Source organism: Garra rufa, chromosome 17 (genome assembly GCF_049309525.1).
Source record: "Garra rufa chromosome 17, GarRuf1.0, whole genome shotgun sequence".
NCBI lineage: Eukaryota > Metazoa > Chordata > Actinopteri > Cypriniformes > Cyprinidae > Garra > Garra rufa.
Genome location: NC_133377.1, coordinates 16,940,341 through 16,959,816, shown reverse-complemented (window position 1 = coordinate 16,959,816; position 19,476 = coordinate 16,940,341).

Below are 19,476 nucleotides of genomic sequence, written 5' to 3'. Positions count from 1 at the left end.
TATTAAACCTTGGAGAAGTACAAATAGTAGCAATTTCAATGACGTACAGAACGCAACGCCTCAGAAAATCCGATCTGCCTGTTTACATGACAGTCACATTGGCACATATCCGATTTATGTATGATTTATTTCCACATAAGAATGAGGCCTGAAACCGATTTCGAAATATCCGAATTCATGCGTTTTTTTGACCCGTTTACACTGTCGTAGAACAGATCTCACATGAGCAAAAAATCTGAATAAGGTCGCATTTAACTGACAGTGTAAACGGGGTCTATATGGCAGCTCATGTTGACGCGTCACATGCCGACTGTAGCGAACACGCTCAGGGCAGCTAAATGGTGCGGTGGATCAGATGGAAATAATGATGGAAATGCTGTTCAGGTTCTTGCGCAGACTGATCGTTTTGTGTCTTAAGACATCAATGTATCGTCACGAGCCGCAGGGTGTAATTTGGTTTTGTCTGTGTATGTTGTTTTTACTCTTAAAGATTTGGTGCCCACTGACTGTCATTATGTGGCTGACAGACTGCAACGGTTTGAGCTAAAAATCTTTGTTTGTGTTCTGCTGAAGAAACAAAGTCACCTACATCTTGGATGCCCTGGGGGTAAGCAGATAAACATCAAATTTTCATTTTTATCACTTTAACAATATGTACTTACTATAGGGTTAGGATTAGGGTTTGGTTTACGGTTGCATGTAATTATAAATAATTTACTGTTATTACTTAGGATTGTAAGGTGTAAAACCACACTATAAAATAAAGTGTTAGCTCAAAGGCATTCACAGACAAATTTACCCGACTCTGCTTATGAAAACCAACTTCTGACTTGCAATTTCTGTAATGGATTTTTATCCATGATATAACAAGTACTCACATAACAGAGCCATTTGTCAATTTTTTTTTTGCAAAATGATGACTCCAATTAACAGACCTCCATCCAATTACATACAGTACTAAATAAATAAATACAATTAGAACAGGCTAATACATGAGAACACAAATTTAAAAGAATAAAAACTAAAACAAAAAAGTAAATTAAAAAATTGAGGAGGTTAGGTGTTTTTAAAATTTGTATTTATATATATATATATATATATATATATATATTTACTATCTATTTATTTATTTATTTATTCATTCGTTTATGTATTTATTTATTTATTTTACACTAGCTAGTTGCTTTGGAACTAGTTACCCAAAACTTCACAATTGCTAGAAAGATATGGATGAGTAAATGTATATGCTTATTTGTACTTTATATTTATATTGTAACTTTTTAAAACAGTTTATTTGTGAATCCCCAACCTAGAGTGACAACAGGAGACTGAACTCCTTGATTGCAAACAGGAATACTTAGCAGGTCAAAATGACTGATTCACTGAAGCACCTTTGAAGCCAAAAGTTTAGATACACCTTGCAGAATCTGCAAAATGTTAATTGTTTTACGAAAATAAGAGGGATCATACAAAATGCTTGTTATTTTATATTTAGTACCAACCTGAATAAGATATTTCACATAAAAGACGTTTTTAGTCGACAAGAGAAAATAATAGTTGAATTTATAAAAATGACCCTGTTCAAAAGTTTATATACACTTGCTTTTTAATACTGTGTTGTTACCTGAATGATCCACAGCTGTGTTTGTTTGTTTAGTGATAGTTGTTCATGAGTCCCTTGTTTGTCCTGAACACTTAAACTGCCTGCTGTTCTTCAGAAAAATCTGTCAGGTCCCACAAATTTTTGTTTATTTGAACCCAACAATGACTGTATGATTTTCAGATCCATCTTTTCACACTGAGGACAACTGAGGAACTCATATGCAACTATTACAGAAGGTTCAAACACTCACTGATGCTCCAGAAGGAAAAAAATATGCATTAAGAGCTAAGGTGTGAAAACTTTTGAACAAAATGAAGATGTGTAAATTTTTCTTTTTTTGACTTTTATATTTATTTAGTACTGCCTTTCACAGGCTACATAAGATACATTGCCAGAAGACAAAATGACTAAATTTACCCTGATCTTCAAATTTAAAAAGTTTTCACCCCCGGCTCTTAATGCACCGTTTTCCTTCTGGAGCATCAGTGAGTGACCTTCAGAGACAGAGAACCTTCTGTAATAGTTGCATATGAGTCCCTCAGTTGTCCTCAGTGTCAAAAACACAGCTGTGGATCATTCAGGTAACAACACAGTATTAAAAATCAAGTGTTTGTAAACATTTGAATGGGGTCATTTTCATAAAATCAGCTAATATTTCAAGTTCAAAAGTTTTCACCCCCAGCTCATGTTGCATGTTTTTTTTTTTTTTTTTTTTTTGTCCTTCTGGAGCATCAGTGAGTGTTTTAACCTTCTGTAATAGTTGCATATGATTCCCTCAGTTGTCCTCAGTGTCAAAAGATGGATCTCAAAATCATACAGTCATTGTTGGAAAGGGTTCAAATACACAAAAATGCTGAAAAACCAAAGAATTTGTGGGACCTGAAGGATTTTTCTGAAGAATAGGACAAACAAGGGACTTTAAATAACTATCACTAAACAAAACAAACAAAAAAAAAAACTAAAACACAGCTGTGGATCATTCAGGTAACAACACAGGATTAAGAATCAAGTGTTTGTAAACTTTTGAATGGGGTCATTTTCATAAAATCAGCTATTACACCGCGTTCCAAATTATTATGCAAATGATATCTTTCTCTGGTTTTCATAATTAGTCAATGCAAATGACAGTCAGTATAATTTTTAAGTCATCAACCATTAGGGTATAATTCGAATTTTATTGAACAAACCTCCTAATGATAACAGTATTTATTTCAAAAATAAAAAAACTGAAAATGCACTGTTCCACATTATTATGCACAACAGAGTTAAAACATTGTATAGGTTGTAAAGAACTGAAAATGGGCATTTGCTGAATTTGCAGCATTAGGTGGTCATATTTACTGAAATCAAAAGCTATTTCAATCAAAAACATCCTAACTGGGCAAGTTACATCTTACCATAGGACCCCTTCTTTGATATCGCTATCACAATTCTTGCATCCATTGAATTTGTGAGTTTTTGGAGAGTTTCTGATTGAATTTGTTTGCAGGATGCCAGAATAGCCTCCCAGAGCTGCTGTTTTGATGTGAACTGCCTCCCACCCTCATAGATCTTTTGCTTGAGGATGCTCCAAAGGTTCTCAATCTGGTTGAGGTCAGGGGAGGATGGTGGCCACACCATGAGTTTCTCATCTTTTATGCAGATAGCAGCCAATGACACAGAGGTATTATTTGCAGCATGAGATGGTGCATTGTCATGCATGAAGATGATTTTGCTACGGAAGGCACAGTTCTTCTTTTTGTACCATGAAAGAAAGTGGTAAGTCAAAAACTCGACATACTTTGCCGAGGTCATTTTAATACCTTTAGGGATCCTAAAGGGGCCAACCAGCTCTCTCCCTATGATTCCGGCCAAAAACGCCACCTCCTTGTTGTGGTCGCAGCCTTGTTGGGACATGTTCCATCCACTACTCCATCTATCTGGACCATCCAAAGATGCACGACACTCATCAGTAAACAAGACTGTTTGAAAATGAGTCTTCATGTATGTCTGTGCCCACTGCAACCGTTTCTGCTTGTGAGCATTGGTTAGGAGTGGCCAAATAGTAGGTTTATGCACAACTGCAAGCCTCTGGAGGATCCAACACCTTGATGTTCGCGGGACTCCAGAGGCACCGGCAGCTTCAAAAACCCGTTTGCTGCTTTGTAATGGCATTTTAGCAGCTGCTCTCTTAATCTGATGAATTTGTCTGGCAGAAACCTTCCTCATTCTGCCTTTACCTTCACAAACCTGTCTGTGCTCTGAATCAGCCTCAAATCTCTTCACAGTACAATGATCACGCTTACGTTTTCGTGAAATATCTAATGTTTTCATACCTTGTCCAAAGCATTGCACTATTTGGCGCTTTTCGGCAGCAGAGAGACCTTTTTCTTTCCCATATTGCTTGAAACCTGTGGCCTGCTTAATAATGTGGAACATCCTTCTTAAGTACTTTTCCTTTAATTGGGCTCATTTGGCAAACTATTTATCACAGGTGTCTGAGATTCATTTCAGTGATCCAAAGAGCCATGAGACACAATACCATCCATGAGTTTAATTGAAAAACAAAAAACTGTGTTTATGACACTTACATCCAAATTGCATAATAATTTGGAACGCGGTGTATTTTCTCATCTTTTATATAAAATATCTTATTCAAGTCAGTACTAAATAAAAAGTAACATGCATTTTGTATGATCCCTCTTATTTTGGTCAAATAATTAACATCTAGCAGATTCTGCAAGGTGTATATAAACATTTGACTTCAACTGTACATGCTGAATGCACTGAATGTGTATAACTGTTCATTCAGCAGTCTTTGTTATGCATCCTTGCATGTGCTGCATGACTTGGTCACCTGTGCTTTTAATTTGACTATTTATAGATAAGTATATAATAAATGACAGACAAAAAAAAAAATCAACTAGCGTCTATTGAAAAGTCATAATATGCTGTTATCCATTACAAATGTAATTGGTCAGTTATGTAACAGTGAGATCCTTGAATGTGTGACGTGGATGAGGAGCAACACTAAGGAGTCCTTTCCCGTTACGCATCCCTTTGCGGTGACCTCACTAATTGTGCACCCGCTGACTGTCCCACTGCGGGTATCTCCCTGTCTGTCTCCTCCTTACTCCTGATGGATTAATGTCAGTGCAGCACACACACACTCTCTCCAGGGAGCAGTAGGCAAATCTAATTCTGTTGTATAACCACTAACTACACCACAACATAGTCTAAAGTGGGACTGTCTGTCTGCTTGAGTTCGGCGGCTGCCATCGTGTCGGCACGAGAAGCTGAAGGCCCGAAACAGGCTTTTCACAACATCAAAGTCCCTCTTAAGGGACTGACTCAAATAGAGGATGATGCACTGGTTAGGGACCCTGTACAGCACTCTCCAGATATGTGTGTTTGCTGTCAGGGTAAATAAAGCTTCAGCTGCCTCCTCTGAGACTCCAATGTGGTGTGTAGGGAGGCTGCCATGGTTATGTCGCGGGAAAAACAGCAACCGTTTACACCTGCTCCATAACAACAGTAATTGCTCCTAATGGTGTTCATTGTGTTGGCCATTGGAGCTCATTTTAGGAGTCGGGTTAGTACAGCAGGGGAGAGAGGCGAAAAAGCATTTATAATGAAAATTGTTGTATAAATGCTGTTTATTGGCTCGCTTTTTATTGTTATTGAGAATGATTCATTCGTGCATATGTTGTTTTTTTTTTTTTTTTACCTTGTCATTTTTAATGCAAAATGTCATTACTTGATCATAGACTTTCATCTGGCGACATATGCTTCCCTAACCATTAAATTAATGTTGAAATAAAAGTTCACTATATATTTTTGCTAAATAATTGCGGCAGTTGTTATTGAGAATTGCTCATTCATGCATCTCTTGTTGTTGTTTTTGACCGTTTAATTTTTAAAGCAAAATGTCATTATTTGATCATAGACTTAAATCTGGTGACATCTGCTTCCCCAACCTTTAAATTCACCATGAAATGTAATTTTGCCTATATTATTTCAAAATAATTGTGATTACTGTTATTGAGAATGATGCATTCATGCATATGTTTTTTTTTTTTTTTTTTTTTTTTTTTGGCCTTGTAAAGCAAAATGTCATTACTTGATCATCTGGTGACACATGCTTCCCCAGCAATTAAAATTCATCATGAAATGAAACTTCGCCTTATCTATTAAATGTAAATGTTACTGTGGATAATTCTTCCATGTTTATGCATATTTAAAAGATGGACAACATTTGGTCGCAGCTGTAGACATGTGATGTTCTAAGTCATTTTTTTTTTTGTTATTTCTTATACTAAACATTAATACAGTGTCCACAAACCATTTCAGTGAATAAACAAATATTTTTGCCTTGGTCAATCTTAAAGTAGATTTTAGTATAAATTAATACCTGATATGCTCAAACCAGGACCCGTTGATTTGGCCTGCAGAAAATAAATAAATAAATAAATAATACACATGCAATTGAAGCATGTTTCATTTATCTATTTGTTTGAGCCATTTTTAAAAGAAAATACATTTTGCTTTGAAATGCATGTTTCCGTGTCATAGATGGATAGAATGCAACTTTTGGCCTCAGGTGCTCAATCAATAATTTCTAGCTCTTCATAAAATGTTTGGGCACCTCTGGTCTTAACTTTTGATCTTGTGTTTGACAGTACTGACAGTTATCACATTTTTCACATTTTAGAAAAAAGTAAGTATAAGCCTTGAACCTCCAAATACAACAACACAAGCTAAATTATCTTCAATGAAATGTAATGAACCCTTGAGCCTCATAACAATACTGATACACTATGTTTTTACTGAATTATAAATCTCAAATGTTGACCCATGACACCTACACAACAGAATAAAATGGTTTTAAGCAGTTTCATTTAGAACTAGATAAAAAAAAAAAGATTGTCAAGACAAACTTTAGGCTGGTTTGAGAAAGCCTAGCTTGAAAGTTTAAAGCAGCTGTGAAAGCTTAAAGTTTTGAACTTTATATTGATAGATTAGATGATTAGCACGTTGCTACCATGATTAAAATGTAGTTAGCATTATTCTAACATTTTTCTAGCATGTTTAGTATGTTTCTAGCGTGATTAGCAAGTTGTTAGCATGACAGTACCATGACTGTCAAATTACTAGCATGTTTCTTGCATGATTAACAAGTTGCTATTATGTTTCTAGCATGATTAGCAAGTTGCTAGCATGTTTCTAACATTATTAGCAAATTACTAGCATAACAGTAGCATGGCTGTCAAGTTGCTAGCATGTTTTGCATGATTAACAAGTTATCATGTTTCTAGCATTATTAGCAAGTTACTAGCATAATTAGCAAGTTACTAGCATGTTTCTTGCACAAGTTGCTATCATGTTTCTAGCATGATTAGCAAGTTGCTAGCATGTTTTAGCATAATTAGCAATCTGCTAGCATGTTTCTAGTATTATTAGCAAGTGGCATAATTAGCAAGTTACTAGCATGACAGTAGCATGACTGTCACGTTACTAGCATGTTTCTAGCATTATTAGCAAGTTACTAGCATAATTAGCAAGTTACTAGCATGTTTCTTGCACAAATTGCTATCATATTTCTAGCATGATTAGCAAGTTGCTAGAATGTTTTAGCATAATTAGCAATCTGCTAGCATGTTTATAGTATTATTAGCAAGTGGCATAATTAGCAAGTTACTAGCATGACAGTAGAATGACTGTCACGTTACTAGCATGCTTCTAGCATTATTAGCAAGTTAGTGGCATAATTAGCAAGTTACAGCAGCATGACTGTCAAGTTATTAACATGTTTCTAGCATGATTAGCAGGTTACTAGCATGATTAGCAAGTTACTAGCATGTTTTAGCATGATTAACAAGTTAATAGCATGATTAGCAAGTTACTAGCATGTTTTAGCATGATTAACAAGTTACTAGCATGTTTTAGCATGATTAACACGTTTCTAGCATGATTAGCAAGTTACTAGCATGTTTTAGCATGATTAACAAGTTACTAGCATGATTAGCAAGTTACTAGCATGTTTTAGCATGATTAACAAGTTACTAGCATGTTTTAGCATGATTAACAAGTTTCTAGCATGATTAGCAAGTTACTAGCATGTTTTAGCATGATTAACAAGTTTCTAGCATGATTAACAAGTTACTAGCATGTTTTAGCATGATTAACAAGTTACTAGCATGATTAGCAAGTTACTAGCAGGTTTTAGCATGATTAACAAGTTTCTAGCATGATTAGCAAGTTACTAGCATGTTTTAGCATGATTAACAAGTTACTAGCATGTTTTAGTATGATTAACAAGTTTCAAGCATGATTAGCAAGTTACTAGCATGTTTTAGCATGATTAACAAGTTACTAGCAGGTTTTAGTATGATTAACAAGTTTCTAGCATGATTAGCAAGTTACTAGCATGTTTTAGCATGATTAACAAGTTACTAGCATGTTTTAGCATGATTAACAAGTTTCAAGCATGATTAGCAAGTTACTAGCATGTTTTAGCATGATTAACAAGTTACTAGCATGTTTTAGCATGATTAACAAGTTTCTAGCATGATTAGCAAGTTACTAGCATGTTTTAGCATGATTAACAAGTTACTAGCATGATTAGCAAGTTAGTAGCATGTTTTATCATGATTAACAAGTTACTAGCATGTTTTAGCATGATTAACAAGTTTCTAGCATGATTAGCAAGTTACTAGCATGTTTTAGCATGATTAACAAGTTACTAGCATGATTAGCAAGTTACTAGCATGATTAACAAGTTGCTATCATGTTTCTACCATGATTAGCAAGTTACTAGCATGTTTCTAACATTATTAGCAAATTGCTAGCATGTTTTGCATGATTAACAAGTTTCTAGCATTATTAGCAAGTTACTAGCATAATTAGCAAGCTACTAGCATGACAGTACCATGACTGTCAAGTTACTAGCATGTTTTGCATGATTAACAAGTTGTTATCATGTTTCTAGCATAATTAGCAAGTTACTAGCATGACAGTACCATGACTGTTAAGTTACTAGCATGTTTCTAGCATGATTAGCAAGTTACTAGCATGTTTCTTGCATGATTAACAAGTTGCTATCATGTTTCTAGTATGATTAACAAGTTACTAGCATGATTAGCAAGTTACTAGCATGTTTTAGCATGATTAGCAAGTTGCTAGCATGTTTCTAACATTATGAACAAATTGCTAGCATGTTTTGCATGATTAACAAGTTGTTATCATGTTTCTAGCATTATTAGCAAGTTACTAGCATGTTTTAACATGATTAACAAGTTGTTATCATGTTTCTAGCATGATTAGCAAGTTGCTAGCATAATTAGCAAGTTACTAGCATGACAGTAGCAAGTTACTAGCATGTTTCTTGCATGATTAACAAGTTGTTATCATGTTTCTAGCATAATTAGCAAGCTACTAGCATGACAGTACCATGAGTATTTTGGATTTTTTTTTTTTAAACCTACTTTTGCGACCTAGGTCTTGTTTTTTTTTTTTTTTTTTTTTTTTGCCCAGTCGGAACCAAACCAGTGCAGAAAGATTCTCTGGAGAGTCAATATTAATAATTATCAAAAAAAGTTTAACTTTCGACTGACCGCCTCAAAGAAACACCAAACGTTCAAAAGGAGCATGGCCACTTTTAGTAAAGTGCCTGTAACTCCTGAACAGAATGAGATACCTTCGCCAAACTCAGGACATTTCTGTAAGAGCTCAATCTGAGGTCACAGGACAAAAATCATTGAGCTTGGCTTGGTGGCAATATAAGAGAAAAAAGAAAAAAAAAAACATAAAAAATGGCTAAACCTACGCAACTATTTATCCTATTAGCATGGAAATGTGCAAGGTATTGGTCCAAAGTGCCACAGGTGTCTAAAAGGACATTTGCTATCTCAAAAAAACATGGCCGCCATTGGCTGATGAAGTTTGAGCACCTATTAGACAAAATTCAGGAGCCCGATCGCAACAAAACTCTGTGAGCCTGATTGAGTCTCTGAGAAATCTGAAAGAAATTGGCTTCGTAAACTAGTTAATTGAGACTATACTTCAAAGTGTACTAAAAATGCATAAAAAGTATTTAATTAGTAAAGTGTCAGTACACCTACATGTTAACTTTCAGTATACCTTCAGTACAAACTGAAAACATAGATGTACACTACTCAAAGTTTACTACTGAATACTTAAAGTATAGTAAAGTTTTTTTTCTTAATTTTGCAAAACTGTATAAAAAACCACAATGAAAAAACTGTATGAAAATCTCACAAAACTATCTCGAAAGTGTTTGCTCACAAAAATATTGCCTTTCCCTCAAAAAAATTAGCATTTGCATTGAAATTTAGTTTTCTTTTTCACCTCTTTATTTCTGTCACAAAAGTTTTTGTGAGCAAACACAAAGTATATGAACTCATAATTCTGACTTTTTTTTAAATCTCAGAATAAAGTTAAAGATAAAACTCGCAATTCAGTTTTTTTTCTCACAAATGTGAGTTTGTATCTTACAATTTTGACTTTTTTTTTTCTTTTTACTGACTTTTTTTTCTCAGAAATTGATGATATAAACTTGCCATTGTGAGAAATAATTTTCCTCACAAATGCAAGTTTGTATCTCGCAATTGTCAGTGTTGTGTCCTGTTTTGTTCTGTTTTTCCTAGTGTTTTTCCCCCTGTGTTTCTAGTTTTTTTGGTTTGTTCCTTTGTCTCCCCCTTTTGTTCAGTATAGTTTGGTTTGGTCATGCCCATATTTGTACTTCCCATTGTTATCTCGTTATGTTGCCACGCCCCTGTTTCTGTGTATTTATAGTCCTCAGTTCCTCACTCCCCTTGTCTGTGATTAATGTTACTTCGTGTCTTTTCATTCTGGTTTTTGTGCCATGTTTTTTTTTTGTTTTCAATAAATATCCGTTTTATTGTTACTTCGGTTTCCTGCAAGTTTCTCCTGGCTCCACTCTGCGACAGTTGTGACAGCAATTCTGACTTCTTTTCAGGAAATGCTGGCTTTTTTTCTCAGAATTGCGAGGTAAAAACTCAGAATTCAGATTTTTTTTTCTCAGAAAATGATGATATGAACTTGCCATTGTGAGAAATAATTTGTAGTTTGTATCTCGCAATTCTGACTTTTCAGGATATTCTGGATTTTTTCTTAGAAATTGATGATATAAACTCGCCATTGTGAGAAATCATTTTCCTCACAAATGCAATTCTTTGTATCTTACCATTCTTACTACTTTTCAGAAAATTCTAGCTTTTTTTTCCCAGTACTGTGAGATAAAAACTCAGAATTCTGACTTTTTTTCTCAAAAATTGATGATATAAACTCGCGATTGTGAGAAATAATTCTCCTCACAAATACAAGTTTGTATCTCGCAGTTCTGACTTCTTTTCAGGAAATTCTGGCTTTTTTTCCCCAGAATTGTGAGATAAAAACTCAGCTTTTTTTTTTTTTTTTTTTTTTTTTTTTAGAAATTGATGATATAAACTCGCCATTGTGAGAAATCATTTTCCTCACAAATGCAAGTTTGTATCTTTCAATTCTGACCCTTTTTTTCCCCCGAAATGGGTGATATAAACTCGCATTTGCGAAAAAGTGCATTTACTTGTACTTTTACTTTTAATCCTTAAGTACTAAAAATATTTTTAAAATCTTAAATGTGCTTAAGTACAATAAATATCACATACTTTAAGACTTTTACTCAAGTAATAGTCTAAACAGTGACTTGTTGTTTTCTGGTAAGATATCTGTACTTTTACTTAAAGGAGTAGTTCACTTTCAGAACAAAAATTTACAGATAACTCAACCCCTTGTCATCCAAGATGTTTATGTCTTTCTTTCTTAATTCGTAAGGAAATTATGTTTTTTTGAGGAAAACATTTCAGGATTTCTCTATGGTTCCCCCGAGTTGGAACTTCCAAAATGCAGTTTAAATGCAGCTTCAAATGGCTCTAAACAATCCCAGCCAAGGAACAATCTTATCTAGCGAAACGATTGGTTATTGGTTAACTTTTACAATTTATATACTATTTAATCTCTACCCTTTTTCCTCGGCTGTGATCGTTTAGAGCCATTTGAAGCTGCATTTAAACTGCATCTAGGAAGTTCAAACTTGGGGGCACCATAGAAGTCAATTATATGGAGAGAAATCCTGAAATGTTTTCCTCAGGAAACATAATTTCTTTACGACTGAAGAAAGAAAGACAGACATGAACACCTTGGATGACAAGAGGGTGAGTAAATTATCTGTACATTTTTGTTCTGAAGGTGAACTACTAATTTAAATATGGCTTTCAGGTACTTTATACACCACTGGATCGCATACATCCACTAAAACCAAGTTGATTAAAAGTAACAGCTCAAAAAAGTAAAATGAATGCTCTAAATTTTTTGCAGATGCTTTTGTCCTCCATTATGAAATCAAATGAATAACATTCAGAATTAAGTGTGATGTAAGTATCCAAACACGTTTTAGGGCCACTGTATGTCTGCATGGAGAACCATACTCAGAGCCGGATTAAATAAATAGACTACACTAGGCAGGCTGCATTTTTTGGGCCCCCCCTCCATCGATGTTATTTATGAATTGAAATCTGAAACTTACCAAAGTTACTAATAAAAGTTAATTCACATTTTACATCTTTGGTTACAAATTGGTTGTTTGTATGCCAAAATAAGTCATGTGTTGTATATTAAACAGTCTATCAGACTATTATTTTTTATATTCATTATTGTCATCACACGGCTCTATTAAATGCTATTAAATTATCCTCATCATCTTATCCATTGGGAGTGTCATTGTTAAGGCAGTAGTACCAGTAAATAACCAAAAGGTGTCAGTAAACTATGTAAACAGAGCAAATAACTTTATCTGGTTTAGCTGGCGCCTATATATATATATATCAGTGATGCGTGGGTCAATGTACATACAACTCGAACCCGACCGACGTTTTCAACTAACCCGCCCGCAACTCGGACCGCATAAAAAAAAAAAAGTAAATTGTACCCTACCCACTTCCTGACCCGCATGTTTAATATTTGCGACTGACAGCAGCGATTATATGCGGCTGCGGTGGAGATGCATTCACTGTCAAACATCATTCGGCATTTATTAGGTAATTTTGTCAAAAGAAATGTTCTTGATTAAAAGAAAAATACAGATTGTTCTTGTGATTTATTTTGTCTTTCCATTAGGCTATACAGATTAGTTTCGTTTTCGAAATACTCTAAATTATGTCAGTGACTCTGCAATGTTACAGTAAATATGATCAAGAATTATTTTATTTCGATCTAAAGTGTAATAAAAGTTAAGAAAAATATTAGCCTGTAGCCCTAAAATATATAGACTACAAGCTAATTCCTTTTTTCTAAAAATTATCAAGAATATTTAAATCAACTTAATAGGCTTGGTTAACGAATTTTCTTATACAAACATAACGAATGAACTTCAAAACGAAGTTTTCATATATAAATTCAGGAATCACGAATATGACAAAATAATATTATTTTATATTAATAGTTTTCTCAAATGAAAAAGGAAATTATAGTGCTTTGAATTTATTACGTAATGTTTAATTTCGTTCGTTTCGCTCTGTGGAAATGTAAAGAAAACATACCGTTTTTACATGGATTTCGTTATTAATCCCTGGTTTTAAACAAGCATATGAGGTAATTTATATATTATTGCTTGAATAAACGTTTAAAAATAGTGCTAGAAATTTTATAGTTAAGGAAATTAAACAGACATAGGCATTTGAAAAGACATAGTGAAATGTGTCTAATAATTCTATATAAATAGTAGCCTATAAAAATAGTACAATGACATTGCTCAGTTCAACCTGGGAAATCAGGCATTTTGTCCCGCCTCAGCATTTATACAGTTAATAACGCTTAACATTCAAAAGGTAAATATTATTCAGCCAATAAGTATATATTTCATAGAAAATCGTGTCTAGTACTATATAAATTACAAACGTTTAATTGGCATCTTTATTTCAAACGACCCGACCGTCCGCGACCTGAATATCATTAAAAATATTTTTTTGATTCATAACCGTGGGTCACTGCTATATATCAAAGACTATACTTTGTATATATACAGTCATGGGCTGGCGTTAATGTGACATAGCCTAATGTAACAGTCTATGGTTAAGATAAACATCGTCGCTTTTTTTGGTAATTAATAAATATCGAAATTAATTGTAGATAGGACATTTGTACATTTTATTTTATTTATTTTTTTATTTTTGCCCTCTGTCTGGGCCCCATCCCGCCAATTGGGCCCTAGGCACGTGCCTAGTTTGCCTTTGCGTTAATCCGGCTCTGACCATACTGTAAACGACTGTAAAGCATGCAGTGGGGCAGACTGCACTGCCATTGACAGCTCACTGAAGGGGGCGTGGCGCGGGCAGCTCAATGGTCTCGTGCGGGATAGCGTGGCGCGCGGCGCTTGCGCTCATCGAAGCAGCGTGTTCCGCTGTGCTGCGAGATTGCAGCTCTGCCAGTGCCAGCCGCTGGACGAGAGGAAAGACATGTCCCAGCATCCGACAGCCCTGCCTCTCTGGACCTAAATGCTACAAGGCAATCGGGTGCCCGAGTCGTCCTGGACTAATAGATGGAGAGGGAACGGCCACGCTGTGAGGTAAACGTCTTTTCAGATGCTTTATTGTGTACACACATCTGTCCTGCGGGGTACAGTAACAGAGCAGTACATCTGAAGAAACCAAGTCTGCCCCAAGCGGTGTGTAAATATCCTTTAAAGAATTCTAAATGGAACGTTCAGTGCGCCAGAGCTTTATAAGCCAGTGTTTCTACAGCGAAGTGACATGCGCTCTTCGGGAACATCACTCTAGGTGCCAAGGCACAGGGTGGGTATATGTTGCATTGTCAGTGGTGTAAAGGGGGTCACTAAACATGTTCAGTGGCTTCTGCAAGACTACACTCATGTGTTTCCCAGCTGGCCTCTTGTTGATAGCCATTTTAACATGCAAGGTCTTTGTTAGCCGGAGTAAACCTTAATATAGTGGAACTGAAGTGACATTACATCATCGCTCTTTTCCTACCGTTTGTGCAGATTAGCGTCTCCAGGAAAGCCACACTATTTTGGGAAGCGCTAATACAGCATTACCGCGTTTGATATACAAATACCAGAATTAATATAATGCCTAGTAAGCGTTGATCTGAATAGCGTGCGGTTTTGTCACCGGAGTGAAGCGCGCAGAATTCCCGGCATTGTCCAGAGCGCGATGAAATCATCAATAACGTTACATAATCGCAGAATGCGGGATTGGGTTAAACGGGGGTCAATGCGATCCTGTCGATCCTAGAAAGATGCGAAATGTCACCTCATAATGTCGATCAGTCAATCAGTCCATCGGGTCGTTTGTTCATCGCCTTTGTTACATCGACATCCGCGCTGTAGTGCAGTACGCGCAAGCGTATCACATTATAGAAAGCGGTAATTGTGTTTATCTTTATTGTGGGATAATTCGAGCACCCTAACAGTACAATACACGACAGTACGCGACTGAAGCGTCGATGCTAAAAGAGCGTTCACGCCGCGCTAGTTTAATTCTCTGTATGCGTTTTGTGCGTATAATGTGAACATTCCGCTTTTAAAACGGCTCTGTTGTTTCCGAACGCAGCGTTCTATGTGAACGCCCCCTAAACAGTCTACGCTTCGCTGGTTACAAGGGAGCGTTTTTGTCGCGTCGTGTCGCGTCGCTCGCACTGTGCATGAGGGTTGAAGATGACGCTAGTCTGTAGCTCATGTGATTTATGCTAATGTGGCCTAATTATAGCCTACCTTTTTGTCATTTCCAGTCACATTCTGTCTGAATATCCCAAAGGCACATTATTAAAAATGATGACAATGTGCGCAAATGAGAGACCCATCGTTACTGTAAAATTGGTATTGCCCATCATTCATAAACCTAGATGTCAGTGTTAGGCAGAGAGCATTTCAGGACAAATGCACTGTATTTCTGATATTGTACCTGCTGCATTTGACCTAGTTGTTAGCTGGCATTTCTGTGCTGTATTCATAACACTGAGCTTTTGGCTTGTGATAAATGCATATTGGGTTTTAATAAAATGTCATGTGAGTAATAACTCTGGAGCCGCAGAAAAGTGATGTCATGACAGCACTGATTGGCTGATGGCACCACAAAATCACACAGTGTCCCAAAGACATCTGACAGGGAAATGGATGAGTTTTACACTTTAAGGAGCCTTGAAAGATCTATACAGCACATTGTACGATATTTAATTATGTTACACTTTAAAAAGTGACCAAGGCATGTAACAGGCGAAATGTCTTAGAACTGTACCGTGTCACAGTATCATGAATTGTTTATTTTTCATTTGTAACATTTATTATAATATATGTAGTACAATATCCACTGAAGGATTACTCCATTGTAAGAGAGAGGCAGGCTTTATTAAATTTAAGTATTACAGTTATTACTTGTCTGAACAAATTTAAGTAGAAATGGCTTTGAAGTATATTTTAGATTATGTTAACCATATTTCGAAGACAGTAGAAGTAATTATAAAAATTCAAATAGATATCAGTGGTGTGCGGTCTTAAAATGAGGAGGCAGTTTTATATTTATAAGATATAAACATTGATGTACCTGTTACACTTTATGTTTGCACATTGCATAAAAACGAGATAACAAATATAAATCTATTTTATATTTTGTAATTATTATTATTTTTATTTAATATTTTTAATACTAATTATACATTTCATATTGTTTTTCTGCATTTTTACATTAATTCCAGAATAATGACTAAAGGCAGTAACAATTTGAACAAATATTTTGAAAACACTTCACAATAAGGTTTCATTAGTTAGTTAACATTAGTTAGTTAACATGAACTAAGAATGCAAAATACTTACGTTTATTAACTTAAAAATACAGCTTTTATTAATCTTAGTTAATATTAATTTCAACATTTACTAATGCATTATTAAAATCAAAAGTTGTGTTGTTAACATTAGTTAATGCACTGTGAGCTAACTAAAACAAATAATAAAGTAATAAATACTGTAATAAATGTTACTGTAATTAATAAAAACTATAATAACTGGTTATTGTTTGTTATGTTAGTTAACAAATGAACTAATGTTAACATATGACCAAGGTTATAATAGTTTTGGATTTTTCATTAGTTTTAGTTTTTATTTCGTTTTGACTTTTTGTTTTCAAATTGTTGTACTTAATAGTGCTGTTCGGGCACCAGACAAGGCAAAGATTCCAAATTTTGCCAAATAAAAAATAAATAAAACACAACACAAACATCAGAAGGAAAGAATGAAGTGGAAAACAATATATTTACTTTTTTTCATTTCCACAGCATTAATAAAAAAAAAAAAACATTAATTCATTGAGAAAAAGGCTTTTCACTTGCTCAATTCAAAAAGTCCAATAGAAAGTGAAACCATAAAAAAGAAGTGTCCTCCTACTAAAAAAGACAAAAAGTGTCTGTTTCGTTTTTAACTCAACTGGAAACTGTCTTAAAGTTCACCGTTTTCACACATCACAACACAAAAATCAAAAATGAGAAAATAAATTTAGGTTCGATCAGTTTGCAGTGTGTGTTGTTTGAGTGCGAGAGCGTGAGTTTTCGTGCAGTGTGATTGTTTGTGTGCGCATCTGATGCGTGAAGCAGGCAGCGTCTGGGCGGCCAACCAATTTACAGGCTGGGACACAAATCTTTGGAGCTTCAGCGGAGTTTATCAGAAGAAGAGAAACTATAGCACCTGCGGCAGGCGAACCAGGCTGGACTTAAGTTGCAACCGGTATTAATGCACCACCAATTTTCTCAGATGTTTTGGCGTTCACACTCGGTCTGCGCAAGCAAACAATCCAACACCTTTGGTCACAGTTTCTTTCAGGTTCCGTTTCCTTCACGTTTTTTTCCTTCCGCTCACTCCCAGACTTCCGTTTTAATTAGTGGGCAAGGTGAAAAAGCCGGCCATAGATTTGGATCCATATCGCCACAATGTATTTACAAAGACGAAAACGAAGGACGTTTTTGCTATAATATTAGTTAGTTTAAGTTCGTTTTGTATACACACAAAACAGTTTCAGTTAGTTTTCGTTTTTTTTAAAACTCTCGTTTTTATTTTTATTTCAGTTAACGAAAATGCTTTTTCAATTCTAGTTTTAGTTTTTTCGTTAGTTTTCGTTAACTATAATAACCTTGCATATGACACCTTATTGTAAAGTGTTACATACTGTATATACAGTATGTCAAAAGTGAATTCACTCCTCACATTTCAGCAACCATTTTAGTATATCTTCTTAAGGGACAATGATATAGAAATGAAACTTTGATAGTCAATGTGCAGCTTGTATAGCAGTATAGATTTACTGTCCTCTGAAAATAACTCAACATACAGCCATTATTGTCAAAATAGCTGGCAACAAATGTGAGTACACCCTAAGTGAACTTGTCCAAAGTGTCCATATATTGTTTTAGCACCATTGTTATCTGGCTGTGCTGTCACGGGTGAGTAAGGGAAAGAGGAGATCTGGGTCCAAATGCAGGTGAGTATTTTTAATGAAATGAAAACAAACTAAACAAACAAAAAGGCCAACATGGCACAACTAGACATAAACTGAAATATAAAATAAACAATATCAGGAACAAAATCAAAGGTCAAGAAACTCGGAACACAGAATACAAACAGGACTAGAGACAGGATACAGGATACAATGCAGACTCACAAGAGTGGTGGGAGAGTGGAGATTATAAAGTCTGTGGTGATAGTGAACAGCTGTGGAGGAAACGAGTGTCATAATCAAGACAACAAGACAGGTGTAGACAATCAGGGAAGTGCAGTGCAAGATGAAGGGAAACAGCGACCTCAGGTGGCTGAGGGAAAACCCGCAGCCCAGAGTCATGACAGTACCCCTCCCCTACGGAACGGCTTCCAGACGTTCCCTGAGGCCGAAACAAGTCTGGAGGGAGGTGGAACAGGGGACTGGTGAAACAGGGGGAGGGATGGCGGGCCAGGCCCGTGCAGTGGAGGAACGTGAGTTGGCTTAGCCGCCAGAGGAACGTCAGTCGCCAGAGGAACGTCAGCGGGCACCGCTGCCAGAGGAACACGAGCCGGCATAGCCGCCAGAGGAATGTGAGCTGGCATAGCCGCCAGAGGAACGCCAGCAGTCACCGCCGCGTCAGGCACAGAGAGCGTGGTCACCGCCGCGTCAGGAACAGAGAGCGCGGTCACCGCCGCGTCCGGAACAGAGAGCGCGGTCTCCGGCGCGTCAGGCACGGAGATAGCGGACACCGCCGCGTCAGGAACAGAGATAGCGGTCTCCGGCGCGTCAGGCACGGAGATAGCGGACACCGCCGCGTCAGGCACGGAGATAGCGGACACCGCCACGTCAGGAACGGAGATAGCGGACACCGCCACGTCAGGCACGAGAGACAGGATACAGGATACAGGATACAATGCAGACTCACAAGAGTGGTGGGAGAGTGGAGATTATAAAGTCTGTGGTGATAGTGAACAGCTGTGGAGGAAACGAGTGTCATAATCAAGACAACAAGACAGGTGTAGACAATCAGGGAAGTGCAGTGCAAGATGAAGGGAAACAGCGACCTCAGGTGGCTGAGGGAAAACCCGCAGCCCAGAGTCATGACATGTGCAGGTTGTTGATGGGATCCTCTTCCACTCCTCACGGAGCTGCTGGACGTTAGACACATGGTGCTTCTCCACCTTATGCTTGAGGATGACCCACAGGTGCTTAATAGGGTTCATGTCTAGAGACATACTTGGCCACCCCATCACCTTCACCTTCAGCTTCCTCAGCAAGGCAGTTGTCATCTTGGTGGTGTGTTTGGGGTCATTATCATGTTGGAAAATTGTCGTTCAG